The following is a 6,812-nucleotide window of genomic DNA, read 5'->3' as shown; positions in this document are numbered from 1 at the left end:
GGGGGAAGGGGGTACATCTCCCAGCCCCCCCCCCATCCTCCCCTACCCACCGCATCCCTGATGCAGAGCGGGGTGCCCCCTCCCTTGGCCAAGGGACACTTTGCATCCTGCACCGAGTTGGGTGCTGAGAGCCACTGCTGTGCCATCATTTAGGGTCAGGGTGCGGCAGTGGGGTGCAGCCTCCTCCCTCCCTCCGATTCGTGCATTTTGGGGCTGGGGCTCCCAGCTGCTTCCTTGGAGGTGGAGGGGGAGGCACTGCCTGCTTTCACTTTCCCTGAGTTGCATTCAAATCGCAGCCCTCCCCCCGTGCTGTGCCTGCTGGTGACATCCCGGCCTGCCCCGGTGACAGCCCTGGGGATAGGGGAACCTGCTGCCGGGGGTGGGGGGAGAAGGGGGGGTCATTAGGGTGTGGCTCTTTTTGGGTGGTTTTCCTGTAAAAGCAACTCCTGCGAATGCACCGGGCAAAGCTGCAGAAAGAGGGGGGCTGCTGGAAATGGGGGGTGCTGTGCGTACCCCATGTTGTGGGCTCGGGGTGTCCCTCAGAGATGCACTGCTGCAGCCTTGGGGTGCTCAGATCGTGTCCCAGCATCCCATGGACAGAGCACGGGGGGGCTTTTCTGAGCATCTGCAGCCCCTGAGGCTCCTGGGGAGCAAAAATAATAATTAGGGAGGGGGGACACTGAGAGTGCTGCGGGGAGAAGGCAGGGGTTATTTTTTTCCTTTAGCCCCCCCCCCCCTCCGCCCCCACCAGGGGCTCCCAGTGCAGCACCCGCAGCACGGCTTTGCCTTGCTGACCCCACAGCTTCACCCAGCACCTTTGGGTGCTGCTCCCCCCCCCCGTACCGCAAAAGCAGATGCAGAGCCCCGGCAATCTGCTTCTGGGGGAACAACAGGTATGGGATGGGCAGCCAGCGGGGAAACGTGCTCGTCCTCCCTCTTGAATTTGCCTTTATGAGATGCAGACGTCTGGATCTGGCTTCCCCACCGCACCGCAGGCGGCTGCCAGCCCCGCTGCCAGAGGAATGCTCTGTGATGGGAAATCTCCCGTGCCCACACTTCCCGTGCCCATGCAAAGCAGCCCCTGCTCCCCATCCCCTGCTGGGGGTCCCTGACCCCCCTGTTGCTCCTAGGACCAGCATGGTGGGCACATGTAGCCCCTCGGAGGTCGTAAGGGACCAAGGGGATCCTGGGCTGGGGCTGCTGTTTAGGGTGCTGGGATCCCTGCAAGGCACCAGCCAACACTTCAGGGCTCATTTCATGGCCCCTGTGGCCTTTCCTGGACAAATATATATATCTTGTGGGGAGCCAGAAGGAGAGGCTGAAGGCTCCTCGTTCCCCCGGCCTTCCTAGTGGGATGCTTGGGATGGCCGCTGGGGTCAGCGCACGGCCACGCAGAGCCCTTCTCTCTCGGCGAAGGATTTATTTTTTATTCCCTTTTTAATGATTATTTCTTCTTATTTTTAATACCTCAGCGGCAGCCTCACCCCTTGGGGTTCCCTTCTGTTTCGGGTGCCCCGCTTGTCCGAGCTCCCCCAACCAGCAGCTGCCAGAATGGGGATTTTGGCATCCCACATCCCGGAGCGGGGCGGCCCCGGGGCTGCACGAGGGTTTTCCAGAGGGACGGAGCTGGCAGCTCAAAGCCAGAGGAGCCCTTTGGGGTTGTGGCACTGCAGGGATTCACCTGATGTTGTGCTTGTGCTGGGGGTTTGGGTTCGGATGCCGTGTGCTCTCCCTGCTCCTCACCGAGCACCTGAGCACCCTGCTGTGTGCCTCAGTTTCCCCTCTCACTGGGGTGGTGGGCATGGAGATGCGATGTTATTCAGTGGGGGGAATGCATGCCTCCATCCCATTGGTGATGGAGCTGGGGCCATGCCGATCTCCCTGCATCCCCCACCCCATAATTCCCACTGTGGCCGAGTCCCATGCGTGGGGCTGGGGGTGGAGGATGTACCCCAACCCCAGGAGGGCACGCGTCGCCTCCCGTCCCCATGTGGGCTCAGAGCATCCCCACCTTCGGGATATTTCAGACCAGCAGGTGGAGATATGCCATAACTCGCTGTTGAAATGGGGAATATGCAGCCGGTGTTTCCTCACTGAATGGGTCCTGGGCGCATTCCCTCAGCACCCTCAGCTCTGCCCGGAGCAGGCAGGGAACAGCGGGACCTTGGTGCCCCTGTCCCTTGGAGCAGGGTCTGGCCCCTGAGCAGGGCTGAACCAGGCAGAGAGAGGTCACCCCAGGCCCAACCCCAGGCTTTGGTTCCAGGCTGCCCTTGCGTGACCCCAGCTATTCCCTGTCACCATTTCTTCCCATTGAATTTCCCACGGGTTTGAATTTGGGGTTGAACTGCTGTCTGTTGTTCGACAGCCCAGCAACAAGTGGGGCCTTTTAACGATAAACTGGGTATTGGAGCAGTGTGCCCAAAGGTACTTTGGGTGCCTCGATACCCTTAGCCAGGGCTGTGTGTTGGTCTGTGTGCATGTGCATGATTGCCCAGTGATTTGGAACCAAAGTTCCACCGGGAGAAATGGAGGCAGGGCATGGGGCAGCAGCATTCCCACAGCTGGGCATTGCTCAGTGCTTCTAGAAGCCCAGCTCTGTGGTTACCATTCACAGATTTCATTCCCCCCCCCACCTCCTTGGCCAGCTGCTGGGGACCCTCCTCTCCCATCCTATCTTCTTCCTAAAAAATCCCAACCCTGCTCCAGCAGAGCTTCTCCTGACATTGCATGGGCACAAAGCAACCACCTGCCTGTCCCCTGCTGTATGGCCATGGGAATTGGCCTTGTCCTGGGGAATGCAGTGAGGTGGGAGGGGGTTTGGCATGGAACAACCTGAATTTTGGCTCCTGCAAGTGTATCAACTCAAAGAGGTGGCAGAATGAATCAGTGTATTCCCTTTCCATCCAGCGCTCATGACGGCTGCCGCACGAGCATCCCATCCCATCCGTCTGGAAAAGGTCACTCTCGCTAATCTAATTGGCGTCCTTTATTATTAAATACAGGGCTCTGCTAATGAGCTGCCCCCCGGGAGGGAGGAGGCAGTGGCTGCTCCCATGGGGGGACCGCGCGGCGCCAGGGCTGGGTGCCTTTGGGACAGGCGTGCAGCGGGAGGGCAATGCCAATAGGGCACTGCTGCGGGAGGAGGCAGATCCTGGCGCTTCCTGCTGTAGGAAGAGCTGCTTTGAGCTCAGTTTCCCTGCAAACTGGGGTCCTCCGGCCAAATTCGACAGTGGCCTGGGATGTGTGCTGCCAGGGGAGGCACAAACCCGGGTGTGGGGATCTGTTGGCCATTGCCTCTCCCCCACAGACCCCCGGTTTGTGCAGCAGGGGCTGCTCCTCGCATTGATGCTCTCACTGTGCCATTTTCCCAGCCTGCTGCCCCACTTGTTGCTGCCCAGGTCCAGAACCCACAGCTCGCTGTGCTCCGTCCCAGGAGGATGCTGCAATCACAGCAGTTTGCTTTTCCTCCCTGATGAAGCCACCGGCTCCCGCTGGGCAGCGTTTTCCCTTTGCTGCTGTGCAATATTTGCCGTGCTTGATTTTTTTAATCTTTCTGCCTGAGATCTCAGGTGCTTTTGCATCCCAGCCCTGCAAGTTACCGCAGCAGGTTCTGCTCTGTCCCTTGCAGGACTGACAAAAGTTCAGCATTTGGGATTTTCCCTCTGCTCTCCAGGCTTCTTTTCCATGCTGGACCCCATCCCACTTGCAGCTTGTCCCCCACCCCCCTGACCCACAGCATTCCACGGCCCCTGGGCGTTCCTATGGGCATTCACGCTCAGGCAGTCCCTCATCCTTTTTATTTTTATTTTTTATTTTTTTTCTCACTGCCTTTTAATTCATTTCTTCATTTTTCTTCCTCCTCCGCAAAGGCCCTCTCCTTCCCGGCCCCCGACCTGTCCCCTGGCGTGATTTGTGGAAATTGCTCTAAAGTAGCTGCCGTGTAAAAGCCTTGCCTGCTCCCAGGATTTATAGCAGGCTGCGCCTGTGTGCGGTACATCCCATTTAGGCCATATTTATTTATTCCTTTGGGTTTCTTCCCCCTCCTCTCCCTTTGGTTATTTTCCTGGGGTAAATGCAGGGCTTAGCACTGCAGCCTGGGGCACCCAGCACGTGTCCTGCTGGCATTGCTTGTGTTGCTTCTTACCATGGTGCTGGGCTGGAGCTGGGGGGGCTGCTGCACCCCTATGTCAGCCACAATGCTTTTATAGTGGGATGGGGTGGGAAGGGGCATCCCTGGGTGGGTGCTGGGAGGAGGATTTCCAAGGATGCCCCCAGGCAACAGCATCTCCATCCTTCCCCTCTGGAACCCTAAAAATAAAAGGGAGAGTCAAGCAGCGCCCGCACAATCCTATACTGGACACTGGAGAATCCACCACTGCCACCCATAGGAAAACTCAGTTCACTTTTTCTGTTCATTACCCACTCAACCCCTACCCCGGGCTGAATGAGATCACTTTTCTGGGACAAGCACTGTGCTCCTTCTTACCATGGGGCTTCTCAACCCCATCGCCACTATGGGGCAGAGTTGGGGACCTAGATGGCCAAGGGACTTCAGTCCACCTGTCCCCACAGCCTCCCTTGGCCATCTCACTGCTGTGCGCCAGGGGAGGTGACTGTACATTTGTAACAATTATTCACTTAATTGAGTTCCAATTAGCTAACACTGGAGATGGAAGCTCGCACTGCGCCGGGGATCTTGTTGTCTTTCATGTCGCCGAAAACAATTTCCTAGGCTCTGGCTGATGGGAAGCATTTCTGAGTTCCTCATGAGGGCTGGGCTTCCCATTTCAGCTCCCATCTCATTGCTGGGAGGGTTTTCTCAATCTGTGCTGTGCTATGGTGCAAAGCGGGGGTCCTGCTGGCCTGTGACCCCCCCCAAAGTCCAAACTTCCCAGAGATGGGAATGGGGTGCTTGAGGTTGTGGCTGACTGTAGCACTGCTAGGGCTGAATCCTTGAGGTTTGGATGGAGGTGGAAGCCTCCATTTCCCATTTTTATTGGTTTGGGTTTTTTTTACACTGTTTGGAGGTGCACACCCTGCTTGGATGAAAGCGTATTGTGATGGGGTCAGTGTTCTGGACTGGGGATGGAAGGGGATGCCTGGTCCCAGGATGGATGAGGAAATGGTTGGATGAGATATCTTAGTGGTCTTTTCCAATCTTAATGATTCTGTGGGTGTCAGACTCATCTGGGAGCTGCATCTGCCTCTGGCTGGAGCATCTGGATGTTGGGACATCCTTGGTGTTTATTGCTCATGTGTGTCCTTTGTGGTTGGTCCTAATGGCCATGGAGGCAAAAAGTGGACTGTGGGTGCTGACACCCCCACAGACTTTGGGTTTGAGGGCTCCAAAACTTGGACTGGATGCTGCTGGCTTTGTGATGGGACATCTGTGCTGGTGGCCTTGTGGTGGGACCATCCTCTTGGCACCTTAGCAGTGAGATGGAGGTGACAGCTGTGCCGTAGGAGCTGGGCTGCACAGGGTCTCAGGACCCATCTTTGGGGTCTTTGACCACTAATTAAATGCCATCAGCCTTTTTGTTCCCCTGGATGACCAGGAACTCCAAGAAGCACCAGCAGAGCTTCAAACCAGCACGAAGCCATCTGCTAGGAGCTTTGAGCTTAGTGTCAGTTGCATCATGGAGCTGGACTGTGTTGGAACAGACTGGGCCACAGCCCCCAGCAACAGCCCTATTTTATTTTCCAGTGTTTTTCTATCTGCTTTTCCCCTGCTAAGTGGGGATATATGTGCCGGGAGCCTCCCGCCATATCCCACAGGATAAGCCGGGATCAAGATCCCCCCTGGAGCGTGGCTAAAGCGATCCCTATGGCAGACAGCTGGGGCTGGAGCTAAGCTGAAGCTCAGCGCAGGATATCAGTGCTGGATAAGGGGAAGAGGAGGAGGAGGAGGAGGAGGAGGAGGTTCTTCAGCCTTGGGACAGTTGGTGGGAGCAGGGATGGAGGGGCTGAGGAGCCACAACCACATCCAGTCTGACCATCAGCCTTTCTTCCCATGTGTCCATCCGTCTGACCCCAGCAGCCCCAAGCAGTGACGATGGAGTTAGTTTGCTCTATGGGATTGGGGGATTCTTTCAGCATCGGCGATCTCCAGAAGTAGAGATCTCCCCCAGCCTGGGGGGCTCTTGTTGACTTCCATGTGTGGTCGTGGGTGCTGCCACATCGCGTCCTGCACTGCTGTCCCCACATGCCCCCGCTGCTGGCCCGGTGGCCCATCTGGCCGCGTGGCTGCAGCGACGTGGGGCACATCTGGCCAGGCAGATGTGGCTGCTTGGGGGGGGGGGTCATCGCCAGTTGTACGTTTCTGCCTTCCTCTCTGCCCTCTCTCCCTGCTGTGGATCACAGTCCACCCTGGGTTGCCACAGACGGAGCTGGGAAGGATGTGGGTGTCCTGTCCTGCTATGGGGCTGGGGGGGTCCTCAGTCCATGGGGTCCAGGCACCCCCAGGGCTGGTCAGAGCCTGCTTTTTGCTCGTGGTGCTGAGCTGCGAGGGTGGAAGAACCATATGGTCCTCCCTGCGCCAGCCTAATAAAATCGGGAATGCAGGTCAGGCGCTGCAAATCCTGTTAACTGCAGCGGGCCGGTGCGGAGCAGAGTCAGTGGCCAGGACTTAACCCATCTGTCTCCCTAAACTGAGCCAGGGGTGGGGGCACAGGAACCACCCTCCCTCCTGGGGGCTGCTGGGTTGGGACAATCTGTGTGGGCTGGGGTCTTCTCCGTTGCTGGGCTTTCCTTCCTCTTTCCCTTTTCCTCTTTCCCTTTTCCTCTTTCCCTTTTCCTCTTTCCCTTTTCCTCTT

This window comes from Numida meleagris, chromosome 18 (genome assembly GCF_002078875.1).
Source record: "Numida meleagris isolate 19003 breed g44 Domestic line chromosome 18, NumMel1.0, whole genome shotgun sequence".
Classification (NCBI taxonomy): domain Eukaryota; kingdom Metazoa; phylum Chordata; class Aves; order Galliformes; family Numididae; genus Numida; species Numida meleagris.
Note: the sequence above shows the minus strand (reverse complement) of the source record.